Source organism: Sorex fumeus, unplaced genomic scaffold, assembly GCF_029834395.1.
Source record: "Sorex fumeus unplaced genomic scaffold, SorFum_2.1 ptg000019l, whole genome shotgun sequence".
In the NCBI taxonomy this organism is placed as follows: domain Eukaryota; kingdom Metazoa; phylum Chordata; class Mammalia; order Eulipotyphla; family Soricidae; genus Sorex; species Sorex fumeus.
In genome coordinates this window covers 35,640,078-35,659,124 of record NW_026606076.1, presented here as the reverse complement: position 1 = coordinate 35,659,124, position 19,047 = coordinate 35,640,078, and the positions used below count along the sequence as shown (strand labels likewise).

Sequence of the window (19,047 nt, the reverse complement as noted above, 5' to 3'; positions counted from 1 at the left end):
ACCAATTTCTTAACTATCTGACTTTCAGTAGAAATGCTTCCAGGGTCAATAAGTAAAATAGCAGAAATCCAAAATCGACATATAATTCTTGAACCCAGCTGTAGAAAGCAAATCACTTCACAATGCTTTGTCAGCATGTCTGATTTGGGGGTGGGGGGGTAAACTCTAAATAATAGTGGTGAATCTTTTATTGAAACAATGAATCTAATCAAAGCAGATAGAGTGTTAACTAGAATTCATCTGCCCCACAGGGACTGGGAGGGGTGGGGGGTGGGGTTTTATTGGGGTTCTTCATGGTAAAAAATAAGTTTTGGTAAAGGGAAATGTGCTTGATATTTGCATGACTGAGACCTAAACCTGAAAGCTTTGTAACCTTTCCCATGGTGATTCAATAAATAAATAAATTTAAAAGAATAAATAAATAAATAAAAAGTTTTTGGTGGCATAACCAGTTCTTATAGTAACACATACAACAAGTCACTTAGAATGTTTACATCCTCACTCATTCACTGACACAGAAGCTCTATTCACCTTTACACTCTGATTAAACTTTGTTTTCTGAGTTCACTTTTCTTTTATTAATCTTCCCCCATCTCTTTATGCATTCCTCATTGATTTTTAACTTTTCTCTCAAATGCCCTTTTTTCATGTATTTTTTGTAGCGCCTATGATTTAATAACCAAAGTATTAGAACTATTGGGGGAGGCAGCCACAGTGAAGTGGGGAGGGCTCTTGCTGTGCATGCAGCTGATGCAGGTTCGAACCCCGACAGCCCATAGGGTCCCTGAGCCTCCAGGACTGATTTTTGAGTGCAGAGCCAGGAGTAAGCCCTGAGTAATGCTGAGCGTGGCCCCAAAATAAACAAAATAAAATTAGAACTATCTTATCTAGTTCAGATTAGTTAAATGATTCTAGGGTTGTTTACGGATTTGGTTTAAAAATTTTAGAGTTTTTAATTTTGGTAAGAATTTTCTATCACAATACCAGATGTTCTGATTCATGAATATTTTATGTACTCAAATGTCTTTCTGTCTTCCAAAAATGGGACTGGAGAGGTAGCACAGCGTGTAGGGCATTTTCCTTGCACGCGGTTGACCTGGGATCAATTCCCAGCATCCCATAAGTCCCCTGAACGCCGCCAGCAGTAATTCCTGAGTGCAGAGCCAGGCGTAACACCTGTGAATTGATGGATGTGACCCAAAAAACAAAATCATATAAAAAATATTTTTCTACCATTTAAACGTTTTGACCAAGAATTTCTTGAACCAATTAGAATTATTTTATATGAGTAAGATTGCTGAAAATTCTTTAATTTTGCAATTCTTTTATGACTTGTGTTATCAGAATGATAGTTTTCTTTGGAGAGTTCAATTATTAACCAATGTAGATCCTTCATTAACAGTGAATCAAGACATCTAATTATTTATATTTTTCAACGTTTATCTTCTTACTTGCTTTATCATACTATCGAAGATACAATGGAATAAAGTGAGCTGTAGTATATATTTAGCATAGTTCATATGTTCATACTTATGTTCATACTCAGGGATCACTCCATCTGGAAATATGTGGTAGCCGAGATTGAACCCAGGACAGCTGCGTACAAGGCAAATATCCCCCTCACGGTGCTATTGCTCTAGGCCTTTTCCTATGCTATTTTGAAAACATTGTTTATTACTTACATGCATATTTTGTACTTCATTTAATAATTGGCTGAAACAGATTCTTCTTTAAATAACCCTGTGCTCTTTCACTCATGACTGTGCCTTCATTGGAAATGTTGTGCAACATTTGCTTCTATCTAGCTGAAAAATTACATCAACCCAAATGAAAAAAAAATGAGTCTAATTCCTTTTCCTAAGGACAATTTTTTTCTTTCTTTTCCACATTTGGTGATGCTCAAAGTTTCTCCTGGCCCTGCACTCAGGATTTACTCCTTCCAGTGTCCAGGAAACCATATGGGATGCCAGAGATTGTAACTGAGCTGGCTTCATGCAAAGCAAATGTCTAGTTCTGCACCATGACTTCAATCTATATGGCAGCTTTCTATATTGTGAACAGAGTCATAATGTGTGAGGAAGGCCACAACCAGAGTGAGATGTGAGAATAAACGAATGTCAGAGGGTGAGGGGGATGGTTACTGAAAATAGTTTTCCTCCATTTCCACCAAAATGGAGCAGGGGTTGGGTTAGGCAGTGCCACATTATTATTCTGATAATCTGTGAATCTGTGGAGGGAAGACAGTGATTTGGGCTCAAATAACTTTTCAGCGACAGAGGTTGTACGTGGATGACCAGTGTTCCAAAATGAGTGACTGAGCATCAACTGGAAATACACTTGTGATCAAAGGGAACATTCCAGTCCTCGGGGGTATATTTAAGGGGCAGAAAGGAGAGAGACTCACACATTCAACAAGGTTTTGTGTGTGTGTGTGTGTGTTTGTGTTTGTGTCTGTGTGTGTTTAATTGAATCACTGTGAGATAAAGATACAAGCACCTTTGCACTGCATCAAGGCCATTCCTGGCAGTGATTGTGGGACTCTGCGTGATGCTGGGGATCGTGCAATCACACTGGCCCCGGTCTCCTGAGACAAGCACTTCTACCCAAATAGCTGCATTTGGGTCCCGGGCCTGCTGTACTTGGGACCAACGTGTTCTCTCTCGCATCTCTCTCTCTCTCTCTCTCTCTCCCTCTCTCTCTCTTTCCCCTTCCACAGAGCGTCCAGATAAAACCTGTTTTTATTTTAAAAGAACAAAGATTGTTAGGGATCTCTGACACAGACAAGGACCACGCAGGAATGCCATCAGCAAGCAGGCAGTTTATTGAGCTGGGTCGCCAGAGTCAAGCTGTCCCACCGACACGCAGGTCCAGTAGGTGAGGCAAGACCCCGAGCTTCTTCATAAGGGAGCATTTATAGGCCTATACTGGCCGTTACAGAGGATTTGAAGGTCTCAATTTACGTAAGTGCCTGCTCCAGGCTTCACGTGATATCCGGGTCTGAGGGCTGAGCCTGGACCCGTGGCAACTGTTTCATTACTCAACCACAAGGTCTTTTATGAAATTAGATTATACCTTTATATGGTCATAGCTCAGGGGCCCATACATTCCTCCTGGAACAAGCAGATAATAGAGGCGTGAGTGGAAACTATACTATCTTCATTGTCCTTGGCCCAGTCCGAGGCTGTCCTGTCCTAACAAGATATGTGAAGCCAGAGAGATAATCCAGTGGGGAGGCGCTTGCCTTGCTAGTATGGCTCCATTCAATGAGGGAAGGTCATTCATGCTGTTGGGCCGCAGGTGGGCTGGGAGGAGAGAGGCTGGCTTGCGAGAGAAGGCGGGGGACCCAAAGACATGGTGGGAGTTTGGGGGCCATGTGTTCTGGAAAGACCCACTGGCCTCCCGGGTACAAGTTTCAGCCTGATTGGGGCCTGAGCAATGACTGGGGTCAGTGACTGGGAGAACAAGGACAAGCGTGCCAGCCAAAGGAACAGACTGTTGAAGTTCAGAGTCAGAGGCTCCTCTGGATTTTTAAAATTTGTGTGTGTGGTGTGTGTGGTGTGTGGTGTGTGTGTGTGTGTGTGTGAAGCAAGATTGTTTTCTTTTTTTTTTCCTTTTTGGCTTACACCAAGCAATACTCAAGGCTGACAGCTAGCTCTGCGTCCTGGAATTACTCTTGGATGTGTTCAGGGGACACTATGGGACGCCAGGAATCGAACCTGGGCCTGCTGTGCAAGTCTGTGTGTCCTACCCACTATATCATCACTCGGGCCCAACAAGCTAGTTTTATAGAAACTTACTTAGAAAGGTTTAGAGAGAAGCACACGCTGGGGAGCGAGAAAAAGGCTCAGTCGGGCCGCAGTGATGTCCAACGGGGACACACTGGCCTTGCACATGACGACCGGGGTTTGATCACGGGCACCCCATAGTACTCCCTGTGACCCACCTGGAGTGATCCCTGTGCACCACCGTGTGTGCAAAAGCAAAACTAAAACAAAGCCAAGTGCAACCAGGAGGAAGAGCCGGGGCTCGCCAGCTTGTCACTGGCGGCCCTCTAGCCCCCGAATCCTGCCCGGGCACCCGCAGTTCTCCTACATGGATGCCGATGGCGCCCGGGAGAGCGGCGTGCAGCTGACCTTCCTGTGCCTGCTGAGCACCAGCACCTGGCAGTCCTTCACAGGCCTGTGCCAGAACAATGCCGCCAGGCTGCACTTGGCGGCGGGGAGCCAGGGCCTCATGCTGCACTCCCGGGAGGCCACGGGCCAGAAGTCGGGCCTCGACCAGATGGCCAGATGGCGGCAGCCGCACTACGGCCCCCTAGGACGGCTAGGTCAGCGGAGTAGGCGGTGGGAGCGCACAGGGGGTCCGTGCGCCTGGGGAGGGGCCAGGTCAAGACCCTGCTGGAATTCAGTGCCCCTAGGGATGGGTCCTCCCGCTGCTGGATGTGACGGCTTCCGGTTTCAGACAGCCTGACCAGAAGTTCGGCTTACAATGGGGGGCCGTTTGCTTCAGTAGCTGAGAACCTGGGGGTCGCGGAGGAGAGGGAGGGACAGATGGGAACGCCCTCACAGGGGCACTAATGGTGATGAGGCCTCCAGCCACCCTATTTCTCTTCTCTTGCGACTGCCTCACTGTCAGATAAGAGGAATCTCCTTCCTTCTTCAGCCCCCAGGGGGATCACCAAGCCTCTCCCCTCCACTCTTGGGGGCGCAGTGGAAGTTTAGCTGGAAGTTTAGCACCCCTGCACCGCATACAAAGGGCTTCCAGCTCAGAGTTGATACAGCCCTCCTAAACCTGCCTCTAAACCTGCCTCACATCCTGTTCCCCCAAATATCTGGTGCTTCCGTACCTCCTTGTTGACCACTGGATTCCCTACCATTCGAGGTAGACTGCTTGTTGGATTCCTCAGAAATTTCTGGGAACAGAGCAGGTGGGGGGTCCCCGAGTGTGGGAACCAAAGTCGGACTCCAGAAGGATGTGGGGCCCCCTGGCGGAGCTGTGTGCCCCCCATATCAGCCCAACTCCAGACGCTGTCCCACCCCTGCCTCTGAATCCCTTCCCCTGAATCATATAGCCAGATCAGGTGTGGACCAGGTGAGGTGGAGTGGAGGGTGGGGCATGACCCCGACCCCAATGGTGCTGCCTTCATTCTCAAGGAATCTGTGTGCCAAGAGGAGGCCTCCTTTGGTAGATTCGACTCCCTTACACCCGCCAAGGCCTGGAGGGGATGAGAGTCCACCAATGCCCGGCTCTGTAGTACCCTTCTGGAACTCAGGTCAGAGAATAAACTAGTGAACTGTGTCCGTATTCCGTGCTGCCTGGGGCTCGCCCAACTTACCCTCTATGTGGAGAGACACCCAGTGGGCCATGCTCCAAAACCAGCTGCCCGAGAGTGAACAGGGTGACACAGGACAGGCTTGCTTTCTGCAGTACGATGTCTTCAACCAACTTGGTTCTAAAGATCTCCAGAACCCAGGTCCCCACATCTCAGCACTCCACATTGCTGAGGGTACCATCTTTCCTCCTGAGTTTTGGGGCTCCTGTACACTTGAGAAGTCCCATGTCTTCTGTTCTTCATGGAGGAGATTGGCAGAGGCCAGATTCAACTCTGGCATCACCAGATGTCTGGAGTGAAGGTAACAGTCATCAGAGGAACTAGGGTGTGTTAAGAAGAATTTGAATTAACACAGGAATAATATGCCTAAGACTGGGAGATCACCTTCCCTGGAAATTCTAAATACATCATTTCTGTCAAGAATTTTTTTTGCTTTTTGAGTAACACCCAGCAATGCTCATGGATTATTCCAGACTCTGCACTTAGAAATTACTCCTGGTGGTACTTGAGGACCATGTGGGATGCCGGGGATTGGACCTGGGTGGCTGTATGCAAGGCAAACATCCTACCAGCTATACTATACCTCTGGCTCTGAGGGTTTTGGGGGGCTGCTTTTGTGTGTGCCCACAGGGTTCTGGGGACCATTGAGTACCTGGGAATCGAACCTGGTCGGTTACAAGCAGGGTGAGATTATTTTTTCGTTGTTCTGTTCACTTTGAACAAGAAAAGTTATGAGCCCTCTTTGCTCTGTCTGTGGCCCAACTCTTTGAAAGGTTTCCAGTTATAATAAACCCCACGTGCAATCACACCACATTCTGTGGATGCACCAACCCTCTTCAACAAAGAATAGGGGTCAGTGATACAGCAAGATACAGCTCAGGACCCACCAAGTTGGGGTGGGGGATCTGCTATCAAGGGACTGAGGCTGTTTTGGTTTTATTTGGTTTGTCTCTGGTTTGGGGGCCCAACACCAGCAATACTCAGGGGTTCTCCTGGCTCTGCACTCAGCAATCACTCCAGCATGATGGTGGGGCTGTATGGAGAGCCATAGAAAGAACAGGGGCCTGTGACTGCAAGTCAAGTGCACTAACCGCTCTGCTTCCTCTGCAGCGACCCAAGCGGTTTACCTGATTAATGACCCTATACCTGATATTGAAGCAAAGAAAAGGTCTGGAAATCTGAAGTGTGGGAAAGTCTGGCCCTGGCAGTTGCACAAAATGCCAAGGGATGGCGATGTGTGTGTTTCCATCCCTCCCCAGGCCCGTTTCTCTTACGAATTTTCCACCCTTGGGTTTGCTTCAGGGATAAGCATGGGATAATTAAGGACCAAGCAAGCCACTTCCACAGGTGCTGCAGTAGGGGAACGTGCGAGTGCTTTCTTTCACTTGGGTAACCTAGGTTCGGTTCCAACCTTCATAATTTGTGGGGTACATAACTGAATCTTCTCGTGGGTCAAGTGGGTTGCTCTCGCTTTGTCTCTGTCTCTGGACCACGAGGAGTGCAGAGGATTGAAACTGACGTGGAAAGAGCAAGACAAAGTCATTTCTTTTAAGTTATTTCTTTTTAGTTATTTATTTTTGCTCTTCACTCTGAGCTAGAAATCTTCTGAAGCCACTTTGCTATGTCTGTGACCAAGCCATTGAGAAATATTTCCTGCTATGGGCAATCCACACCCCATCGTCCCACATTGTGAGGGAGCCCAAACCTCTACTACAAGGAAGAGGCGGCATGGATACAGCAAGATACAGCTCAGAAACCACACGTTGGGGTGAGGGAATCCTCCAATAAGGGACTGAGGCTGTTTTGGTTCAATTTGGTTTGTTCATGGTTTGGGGGCCACAAATCCAACAACGCGCAGAGTTTCTCCTGGCTCTGCACTCAGGAAGCACTCGGGCATGATAGTGGGGCTGTATGGAGATTCAGAAAAAGAACCGGGGGCCTGTGACTGCAAGCCAAGAGCACGAACTTCTCTGCTCCCCCTGCAGCGACCCAAGCGGCTTGCTTGATCTTTAATGACCCTATACCTAACAGAGAAGCAAAGAAATGGGTTGGAAACCTTAAGCGTGGAAAAAGTCGGGCAGCGGTAGTTCCGCTGAAATGCTACAAGATGGCACTGTGGACGTTTCTGTCCCTCTTGAGGCTCATTTCTCTAAGAATTTTCCATCCTTGCTTTTGCTTCAGTGTTCAGTATGGGGTAATTAAGGATTAAGCAAACCGCTTCCACAGGTTGCAGTGGTATGAGAGCCTGCGGTCGCTTGTCTTTCACTTGAGTAATCTGGGTTCGATTCCTGCCTTCAGATCTTTGTGGGGTGGATAGCTGAATCGCCTCGAGGGTCGAGTGGGTTGCCCTACCTTTGTCTCTAAACCCCGAAGAGTGCAGAGGATTGAACTGAGCCTTTAATGAGTAAGGTAAGGTTATTTTCTCGCATTTATTGTTCTCTTCTCTCTGTACAAGAAAAGTTCTGAATGCACCTTGTGATGCCTGTGACCGAGCCCTGTGAACGTTTTCTGTTATGGGCAACCCAAACCCCATCACTCCACATTATGAGGGTACTCTAACAGTATTCTACACCGATGTGGGGAATGGAAGAATATACAGTTCTGACACCCTCAAGTCATGGTGAGAGAATCGCTATCAAGGAACTAAAGCTCTGTGTTTTACTTTTCTTTCTTGTTTGTCCCTTTATGGCTGTGGCCACACCTGGGCATGCTCACGGCCTTCTCCTGGCTCTGCACTCAGTAATCACAATGGACCTGACTGAAGAACCATAGGGGAAGCCTATGAATGTACCCCGGTCCGACGGATGCAAGGCAAAAGCCCTATCCGCTCTGCTCCTGTTGCAGCGGCCCAAGATGCGTGCTGGATCTTTAATGACCTCATACTTAACATTTCAGCAAAGAGAAGGCTGAAAGTCTTAAAAGTGGGAAAATTTGGACCCAAGAATTTATGCTGAAACACCACGAGATGGAGCTGTGGGCATTTCTGTCCTCAAGGCTCGTTCCTTTAAGAATTTTCCACCCTTTCTTAGGTTTGCTTCCGTGTAAAGTATTGGGTAATTAAAGATCAAGCCAGGAGCTTCAAAGGGGAAGTGGTAGGAAAGTCTTGAGGGTGTGCGTCTTTCACATGGGTGACAAGTATTCGATTCTCGACTTCAGATCTTGTGGGGTACATAGCTGAATCACCTCGAGGATCGAATGGGCTGTCCATCTTTGACTCTGGACCACGACGGATGCAGAGGATTGAACCTGAGGTGGACAGAGCAAGGAAAAGCTGCAAGGCTGGAGCCATAGTACAGGGCAGAGGGCATTTGCCTTGCATGTGGCCAACATGGCCAACCCGAGTTCGATTCCACCACCACTCTCGGCAAGCTACCAAGAGTATCTTGCCCGCACGCCAAAGCCTGAGAACCTACCTGTGTCATATTTGATATGTCAAACACAGTAACAAGTCTCACAATGTTACTAGGCCCGCTCCGAAAAATCCATGAGCAATGGGAGGACAGTGACAGTGACACTCTGAGCTAAAACACATCAGAAGCCACTTTGTTATGTCTGTGACCAAACCATTTAGAAATATTTCCTGGTATGGGCAACCCACACCACATCACCCCACGTTATGAGGATACCCAACCCTATACTACAAGGAAAAGGCAGCATGGATACAGCAAGATACAGCTCAAAAACGCCCACGTTGGGATGAGGGAATCCTCCAATAAGGGACTGAGGCTGTTTTGTTTGTATTTGGTTTGTTCATGGTTTGGGGTCCACAAATCAAGCAACACACAGAGATTCTCCTGGCTCTGCACTAAGGAAGCACTCTGGCATGATGGTGGGGTTGTATGGAGAGCCAAAGAGTATGAGAGCTTTCTTTCACTTGGGTAACCTGGGTTCCATTCCAGCCTTCATATCTTGTGGGGTACATAACTGGACTCACTATAAACAGAGCTCCTCTCCCACAGTCCAGGAGCTTCTCCCCCAGGGACAGCTTGTGTCCATGGACTGAGCAGAACAGTCTCCGAGTAGCTTTTTTCAGGGAAACGCTTCTTTAAAGCATGGGTGCTTACTTCCTTCTGGTCTCCCACAGAAGACATCCCACCTGTCTTGGCATCCTCATGGCGCTGAGGGCATAATTGCTCACTCGAGATTTTGTCACAGTGCGCATTATCACAAAAATTCCTCCTGGGTTGACTGCTACCTTCAAGAACAGCAGAGAAGACTTCCGATTACTGTGCTGTGCCTGAGAATCTCTTCATCCAGAAAATTCTAGATCGGCAGGTTGGTTTCTAACATTTACCCAACTCAATTGCAATTCTGACAGGTGGATGGATTTTCCAGGCAGCGACCTTACATTTCAGCAAAATGAACAAGCAAAATAGACCGACGGCAGGTCGCATAGCTGTGTAAAATTTTTTCAACTCAAAGAACTGACAAACAAACAAAACAAACACAAACATTGTCCTCCCATTGTTCATTGATTTGCTTGAGCAGGCCCAGTAACGTCTCCATTTTGAGACTTGCTGTTACTATGTTTGGCGTATTGAATATGTCACGGGTAGCTTGCCAGGCTTCGCTGCACGGGCGAGATACTCTCGGTAGCTTGCCAGGCTGTCCGAGAGGGGTGGAGGAATCAAACCCAGCTCGGCCGGGCTGGCTGTGAACAAGGCAAACACCGTATCGCTGTGCTATCGCTCCAGCCCAAGATACAGTAACTGGAAATAACTACCTCTGCAGAAAATTGAAGCACCAGTTTAGAGTGAAAATAAAAGGCGTCTGAGACTGGGTTTGGTACTAGCTTAGTGTGGAGCATAGTGGGATAGCTTAGTGGAATACACGTGTGAAGGCAATGATGCATCCCCACACAGCCGAGACAGACCTTTGAAAACATCTCACCTGAAACAGATTCCTCTCCAGGATCAATGAGTTTTTTTGTTATCTTGTTCTATTTACTTAGGTGGGGAGAGGGTCACACCAGCATTACTCAGGGATTCCTGCTGCTGGGGCTCTGGGGGCCCTGAGGGGTGCTGGGATGGAACCAAAGTTTTCTTCCTTCGGACCAAGCAAGTGCGCTTAATGCAAAACCACTAGTGCTGAACCATCGAGTTCTTTTCAACAATCACACTTGTCCTTGCTGTCTATCAAATGTAAAGTCACAGTATTTACCCTGTAATAAAAAGAATTTTTGGGGGGTTACATAGTACAGGGGTAGGCATTTGCCTTGCATAGAGCCGGCCCAGCTTCAATCCCAGGCATCCCATATGGTCCCACATGCACCACTAGGAATAATTCCTGAGTGGAGAGCTATGAGTAATCCCTGAGCATCGCTGGATGTAACGCAAAAAGCAAATAAATAAATAAATATATATATATATATATATATTTAGGTTTTAGAACTACTGATTTTATGCAGCAACACGATTGAAACTGGAAGATACCATCTTGAGTGAAGTTAGCCAGAAAAAGAAACAAAAACAGGATAATGTCACTCATCGGTGGAATACAGAACACTGGATGTGGAGATGTACTGTAAAGGGTCTAATTAAATCATCCCTTATTTCAGTGTTTAGAGAGAAGCAGGATAAAGAAGGAAAGAAATCTGCGGGCAGAAAAGAACCAGAAGTTTACAGGGATCAGGTATTCATTTATGGCAGTGACATGAGTGACGGGAGTAGCCATTTACCCAAAATACAAATGCAACAGAACTGAAAACAAGAGATGTAAGCTGCAACCACTGAAACTTAGTCATGTGGTTGTTCAGATGACAGGCGGGGGTGGAGTGAGGACTGAGGTTTGAGGGAATACAGAAACATGGGTGGAGGGAAGCTGACACTGGCGCAGGGATTGGTGCTGAATTATTGTATGCGTGGGGCTGGAGCGATAGCACAGCGGGTAGGGCGTTCGGCTTACAAGCGGCCAACATGGCCGACCCGAGTTCGATTCCTCCGCCCCTCTCGGAGAGCCCGGCAAGCTACCGAGAGTATTCGATATGCCAAACACAGTAACAACAAAGTCTCCAATGGAGACGTTACTGGGCCCGCTAGAGCAAATCGATGATCAACGGGAGGGCCTTTACCTTTACCTTTACCTACTGTATGCGTAAGTACAACTATCAATACTTTTGAAAATTCTGGCACTTTAATGAAAACTTCAAAAAAGAATAAAATGAAATAAATTTCCAGATTTCAGCCCCCACTGAGGTTAAAGACCCTCTAGTCCCAGTATTAGGCTCTTATATATTTCCTATGGTGCTGAGACCATAGATATGGTTGTGGGGATGGAGTCAGACCCTACCTTTCAAGTCACATGCTTGGTCCACTGAGCACTCCAGTAGCATAATATTTAGTTTCAACAAGAGAATCTTACAGCACACTTGTATGCAATACCCCTTTTCCCAAATGAAATTGCTGTAATTCCACATCCTGAACTGTAGGATAACACTGTTCTGTCCTTCTTGCATAACCTCAGGAATAGTTGATAGTTTATTGGACTTAGGAAAAGAGAAAAACACCTTAAGAAGTATCTTGCCCTTGAGCAGTGAGGAAGGGCTTTTTATATTGATTTGGCTACCTGACAGGGTGGAGTGTCAGCCCAGACTAGAGGGGAGCTGGAGAAGGAGAGAGCAGGGCTGAAAGATGGACTACCAAGAGACTAGCAAGGAGAACTTGTGCTTGAGAGAATCTAGGCCCTCCATAACATAAATTTATTCTATGGGATAAACTTCCTTGTAATAAACTGCTACAAAGATCAACCAGTCTGGCCCTCATCTCTTCCTTCATCTGCCCTTGGCTAGCAGCCATCCCGATGCAGGCCACACACAGCGGCTCTAGGGCACCGAAAGCAGGCGGTGAGATAGAGCTGTTCAGAGAGCCCACGAACACACAACCTTCAGCATGCGTAGTTTTTTACAGCGAACCTGTGATTTGAGATCTGAAATCAAACAAAATGCACAATGAGGATTAGTCCAACATTGAATGGAATGCAATTGAATGGCTAAACAGGTGGAGGACATGGTTTCCACAGTCCAAACAAGCCGACAAAAAGAGAAAATCTGCAGGAAGTGTTGCTGCAGGAGCAAGGCAATTCCAGAACAAGCCTTTTGGGTTTTATTTTTGATCAGACCCAGTGATGCTCGAGATACCATAGGGGAAGCTGGACATCAAAGGTAGGCAGCGTCTGTTGGCGAGCACCCTCCGTGATGCACTGCTGTTCTGATCCTAATAAGCTTCACTATGGGCTCACAGCCACAATTTAACATACACACAATAAAATATTTTGTGGTGCGTACAAGAGTACAGCAGGTAGGCATTTGCCTTGCATGAGGCTGACAGGGGTTGATCCTTGAGCATTGCCAACAGCAACTTATGAGAACCACCAGGAATAACTGTTGGTCATCCCCAGTCCCAAAAACAAAAGAAAATTCAATTTCTTCCTATATTCAAAAAAACATGGCAATGATTCAAAGGCAAAGATAAGCAGATAAGCATGGTGTCATATTGACAGAGAGGGGTCCAGAAAGGGTACCCGGCCCTGTAGGTGTACAGTGAGGCTGGTTTTTCAGCTGGGGGGGGGGACAAGGGTCTTGAAACTCATGACTATTCGGCATACCTGACAGACGAGGAAGAATGACAACAAAGTCAAGAAAGCAAAGGACAGGATCTCTCCGTAACGAACAGCTCCGGGGAATGAAGGGCAGCGTGAGTGCAGTACAGACGCCTGATCCAGTGGCCCGAGGACACAGTAGCATGTTTCACACACTCAGGGCACGCACACACTGCCCAGGGACCCAGCCAGGAAGGGTCCTCAGACACTCACCTGTACATACCTCACCTCCCCGGCTTTAGGGCTCCTCTTCCAGCCTAGAGATTAACGCAGGCTTCACCCCAGAAGGCCCTGCTCCACAGAGACAGAGGACTGGATTAGTCACAAGGAAGGAAAAGGCGACAAGTAAACCTCGTGTGTCCCTGGTCTAACTGGTCACACTATTGAAAAGGCATGATCATAACGTCCACTTTCAATATGCCAACGATTGGTGGGGAGTGAGGAATAAGACAAGGTTTAAACTTAAGAGTAAAATAAGGGAGTACCAGATAATATCACTAAGCTACCAGCACTGTATGCAGTTTTGTTTTGGGTTACAGTTGGCGATGCTAAGGGTTAATTCTGTATCTGTGCTCAGGAATCATCTCTGGTAGTATTGGCTCCATGGAAGGTCAGTGATTGAACCTGATTTGCTTTACGTAAGGAAGCGCCCTCCCCACAGTGCTTTTGGAACATCTGTAATTACCTGAATTTCTCTTTTACCTTTACTTTGAGCTTACAATTCCCCAAGTGAGGTTTGATGACTTAGGTGAATCTGAACTTTGTATTTGAAGTGAATACTTCCTATTCTATATTCCCATTAGCCCTTTTATACTCTACTATAGAGCAATGTTCTTTGCTTAACCACAGATAGACTATTAATGATAGGCTCCTAATATTTGGCCCATATCCTGAAATACATCTACTCCTGGCACCTGTCATATTTACTTGATTCAAGCTTCAGTTGCCATACTTCCTAACACTCCAAAAAGGAAGGCCCCCATAGGGCTGAGATGGATCTGGGGAAAATAGCAAAACTACCATGGAATCGAAATGGAATAGTCTAGAAAGCATGAAAGAACAGTCTTGATATTAGCTGTTATGACTTAAGAGACAGGACCTCATGAAGGACAAGCTGTACCGGCCTGAAGACCTAGTATGGGATTTATGGTAGAAGCCCAGCAACCTTGCCCTCAGAGTCCAGAGAACTAAATTTTGGAATCTATATTTCTTACTATTTTTATCCACATATCTGCAATTATTAATAAGAAGTAAATTTAATTGTTTAATATTTTCTAGTAGATGAAGAGGAAAGCACTATAATGCTGTTGACCCTGGGAGAATCTCTCTGTATAGCCACTGGGAGACAGTGTATCCTTGAATTCTCCAGAATTGTCCCCATCAAAACCCTTTACCTCTGTAGGGGCTGGAGCCATAGCACAGCAGGAAGGGCATTTGCCTTGCACGCAGATGATGAGGGTTCTTTTCCCAGCATCCCATATGGTCCCTCGATCACATCCAGGAGTAAATTCCTTAGTGCAGAGCAAGGAGTTACCCCTGTTAATGGCCAGGCGTGACCCAAAAAGCAAAAACAAACAAAAATGCTTTACCTCTGTAAACGATCAGTCACCCCTATGTGTAGTCCTATAGCTCAACAACCTTCAATGCTCTGTATTATGCTAAAAGCTTCACATTAAACAAGCCATTCTGACCATCAGTCAGTGGTTCTCCATATCTTTGTTCCTCTTCTGACTCCAGCATAATGTCCCTTTAGAGATTCCTCTGAGAGGCAATCAGGTATGTTCATCCTTCTGGGGTGAAACTCACTGCCATGTTGACAGAGGTAACCACATTTCGAACCAGCACACACTAGGATAGGAGGAGGCTATCCCAATCCACACAATGGGCCTGAGGATGAAACACTGCAGCACCCTAGGGGTTCTCAGGGATCTCCCTTCTCCCCACTCCAGAAGGGAGGAACCAGCCTCCACCAACACTTTAGGGTGACGGGCCCCAGTAGTCACTGGATGGAATCCTGATATACCACAATGGAACTATATTAGAAGCTGATGGACTTGCACGCAGTCATCCCAGAGACAAACCCAATGAACAATGCTCCTGTGAGTAACACCTAAGCACTGACCCAGCAGGACCAAAAGAAAGCAACACTGGGTTGGACCAAAACTCTAGACACTCCTCCCCCATGCCATATCGTCACATCAACTGTTCTAGGGGTGAGAAGGGGACACTCAATGTCCAGTGAGGAACTCAAAGGTGTTGTGGACTGGAGGACTCCTGGGTTGGCCACATGCAAGCAAGTACCCTACTTGCTGTACTATTGCTCTGGCCATTTCTAAATAAATTTTTTTCCCAGCACACCAGCAGTGACCCCTGAGCAAAACTCCCCTTCCCCATACTGAAATATCTCCCTTTCAGGAAAAGATAAAACAATAAGTATACTGATGTAGCCACCCACAAGAGCCAGTTTTCCTGATGTTCTGGTCAGGGAGAGATGAAGAGAAAGGGATTGTTTGCAATTGGACATGTGGAAGTAGAAAAAATTACTTGCAGTATTGTTGTTTATTCGGCTATTGATTAGGCTGACTGAAATGGGCATCAACTCCACCGTACTTTCCCCCTTTTTTGTGATAATTTTATTTTTTGAATCGCCCTGAGTGAAGTTACAAAGCTTTTGGGTTTAAGTCTCATTCATACAATGAAGCACCAGTCCCTCTACTGTGCCAATTTTCCGCCACCAAAACCCCAAGTATACCCCCATTCTACACCCTCCCCCTAACTGTTGGGGCAGATGATTTCTACATTTCTCTCTACTTTGATTACATTCAATATTTTGACACCAGACCCACCATTATTATATTTGGGATTTAACCCCAGCACTCAGATAGTTCAAAAAGGCAATTTGTTTTCTACTGCTGGTTATAACAACATGATTTTGTAATTTTGAAATTTTAATAATATGGAGGGATTTCTCCCAATACCTGCTGAGTTCCAGATTTTCTCCTGACTCTCTGGGATCATGGCCATTAAGCAGCTTTATCAGGAGCCAGAGATGCGGTTCGTGGGCATGATCTAAGCTATTGTTGGGTCGTGGAGGAAAGGGCCACCTCCACCCCCATCCCCCCATCCTGTGAAGCTCCACATATCTCATCACTGCGGGCCCAAATGTGACTTTCCAATGGCCTCTGGAGGATGGTGGCCAGCGAGCCGCCAAGGGGGAGCAGGTGGAGGGACAGCACCACTTCCCTCTGGGGTGGCCCGGGGTTAGTAACCTACTGCAGGGTCCAGACTCATTTCTGCCAAGAGCCGCTGGGTTTTGAGATTTGTCTCTGAATCTTTGGGATCATAGCCATTAAGCAGCAGTGATATCAGAGCAGGTAGGATGTTTGCCTTGCACGCGAAAAACCCGGGTTCGAATTCTGACAACAATATGTTCGCCTGAGCACTGCCAGGAGTAATTCCTGAGTGCATAAGTCAGGAGTAACCCCATGTGCATCGCTGGTTGTAACTCAAAAAGCAGAAAACAAAATAAATAAATCATACAAACAGTAAATTTTCAGAGGCAAAACCCTCTCACTTGTGCAGACACACCCCAAAATCCCAATACCAGCACAGGAGCCAATAAAAATGACCACAACAGTGTCCCTTTCCTTTCGGGGCTTCCCGTGAACATATCTGGAGGTTTGATAAGTGTTATCTCCAGTCCAAAGGCTCCAAAAAGGGCCCTGCGCAGTCCCGAGTAGGGAGGTATGAGATGGCCAAGACCACCACTCTCTGCAGGTCCCTCACACCAAGGCCCAAAGTTCATGTGCCATCTTCGACCTGGATGTGATCTTGGCTGCAGGGACCCTCAGCATAACGCACCCTCACCCATGACACCTCTGCCACAGAACAGCCCCCAATGCAACCCTCAGAAGCTCCACATTCCCTAATACCTAGATATGCAGAAAAAGTTTTGAAAAAAACAAGCACAAAAACGCCCTACAAGCTGGCATGTCCTGCCGCTCAAGTTCCCAAACTAGGAGCTGCAGGGTGCTCAAGCAGTGTTTCTCCAGCGTGAATGCGCCTATGTTCAATAAGCCTGAGGCTCCAGCAAAGGCCTTTCCACATTCCTTACATATATATGGTTTCTATCCAATGTAAATTCTACTATATACATTAATTATTGAGGTCACAGCAAAGGCCTTCCCACATTCCTTATATATAAAGTTTCTCTCCAGTGTGAATTCTCCAATGTACAGTCAATTGCGAGGATGTAGTAAAGGTGTTTCCACACTCCACACATATATAAGGCTTCTCTCAAGTATGAATTCTCATGTGTATAGTAAGGGAAGAGGACAACGTGAATGCCATTCCACATATCTGACACTGATGAGATTTCTCTCCACTGTGAATTCTGCTATGATTCCGAAGGTACTGAGATTGACCGAAGGGCTTCCCACATTCTTTGCAGATATAGGGTTTCTCTCCAGTGTGAATTCTCCTATGTTCACTAAGTCTTGAGGCTTTAGCAAAGGCCTTCCCACATTCCTTACATATATACGGTTTCTCTCCAGTGTGAATTCTCCTATGTACAGTAAGTCTTGAGGCTTTAGCAAAGGCCTTCCCACATTCCTTACATATATATGGTTTCTCTCCAGTGTGAATTCTCCTATGTACAGTAAGTCTTGAGGCTGCAGCAAAGGCCTTTCCACATTCCTTACATATATATGGTTTCTCTCCAGTGTGAATTTTCCTATGTACAGTATGTTCTGAGGATGTAGCAAAGGCCTTCCCACATTCCTTACATATATACGGTTTCTCTCCAGTGTGAATTCTCCTATGTACAGTAAGTCTTGAGGCTTTAGCAAAGGCCTTCCCACATTCCTTACATATATACGGTTTCTCTCCAGTGTGAATTCTCCTATGTACAGTAAGTCTTGAGGCTGCAGCAAAGGCCTTTCCACATTCCTTACATATATAGGGTTTCTCTCCAGTGTGAATTCTCCTATGTTCACTAAGTCTTGAGGCTATAGCAAAGGCCTTCCCACATTCCTTACATATATACGGTTTCTCTCCAGTGTGAATTCTCCTATGTACACGAAGGCTTGAGGCTGCAGCAAAGGCCTTTCCACATTCCTTACATATATATGGTTTCTCTCCAGTGTGAATTTTTCTATGTACAGTAAGTTCTGAGGATGTAGCAAAGGCCTTCCCACATTCCTTACATATATACGGTTTCTCTCCAGTGTGAATTCTCATATGTACAGTAAGTCTTGAGGCTGCAGCAAAGGCCTTCCCACATTCCTTACATATATACGGTTTCTCTCCAGTGTGAATTCTCCTATGTACAGTAAGTTCTGAGGATGTAGTAAAGGCCTTCCCACATTCCTTACATATATACGGTTTCTCTCCAGTGTGAATTCTCCTATGTACAGTAAGTCTTGAGGCTGCAGGAAAGGCCTTTCCACATTCCTTACATATATAGGGTTTCTCTCCAGTGTGAATTCTCCTATGTTCACTAAGTCTTGAGGCTGCAGGAAAGGCCTTTCCACACTCCTGACATATATAAGTCTTCTTTCCACTATGAGTATTCTTATGTCTATAAAGAGACGAGGTGTGAATAAAGGCCTTCCCACAGGTCTGACATTTATGAGGTTTCTCTCCACTATGAATATTCATATGTCTATTAAGATCTGAGGGCCGATTAAAGGCCTTCCCACATGTCTGACATATATAAGGCTTCTCTCCACTATGCGTTTTCATATGTCTATTAAGATCTGAGGGCTGAATAAAGGCCTTCCCACATGTCTGACATTTATGAGATTTCTCTCCTGTATGAATTCTCCTATGTCTAAAAAGATGTGATGATTTATTGAAGGTCTTCCCACATGCTTCACACGCATAAGGTTTCACTCCTGAATTTATATTCATATGGTCATGATGGAGTAACCCTTGACTCACGCTTTGTTCTCGGTGCTCACTTTTCCGGGGATGCTGTCCACTGTAGTTTTCTAAGGGAATTCCACAGTGCTGAGAACATGGGGAGGCTCCGCCACATTCCTTACACTTAGATGGGTTCTGTTCACAGTGACTGTGATTGAGAGTTTGTCGCTGTGAGGGACTCACTATAAACAGTGCTT

At 46.2% G+C, this 19,047-nt stretch overlaps 1 pseudogene; it reads right to left on the bottom strand.

Annotated features, from left to right (window-relative positions):
- LOC130022155 (zinc finger protein 208-like) overlaps positions 1 to 18,823 on the bottom strand; it is a 179,711-nt pseudogene extending 160,888 nt beyond the window's left edge.
- Between the last annotated feature and the right edge of the window lie 224 nt (positions 18,824 to 19,047).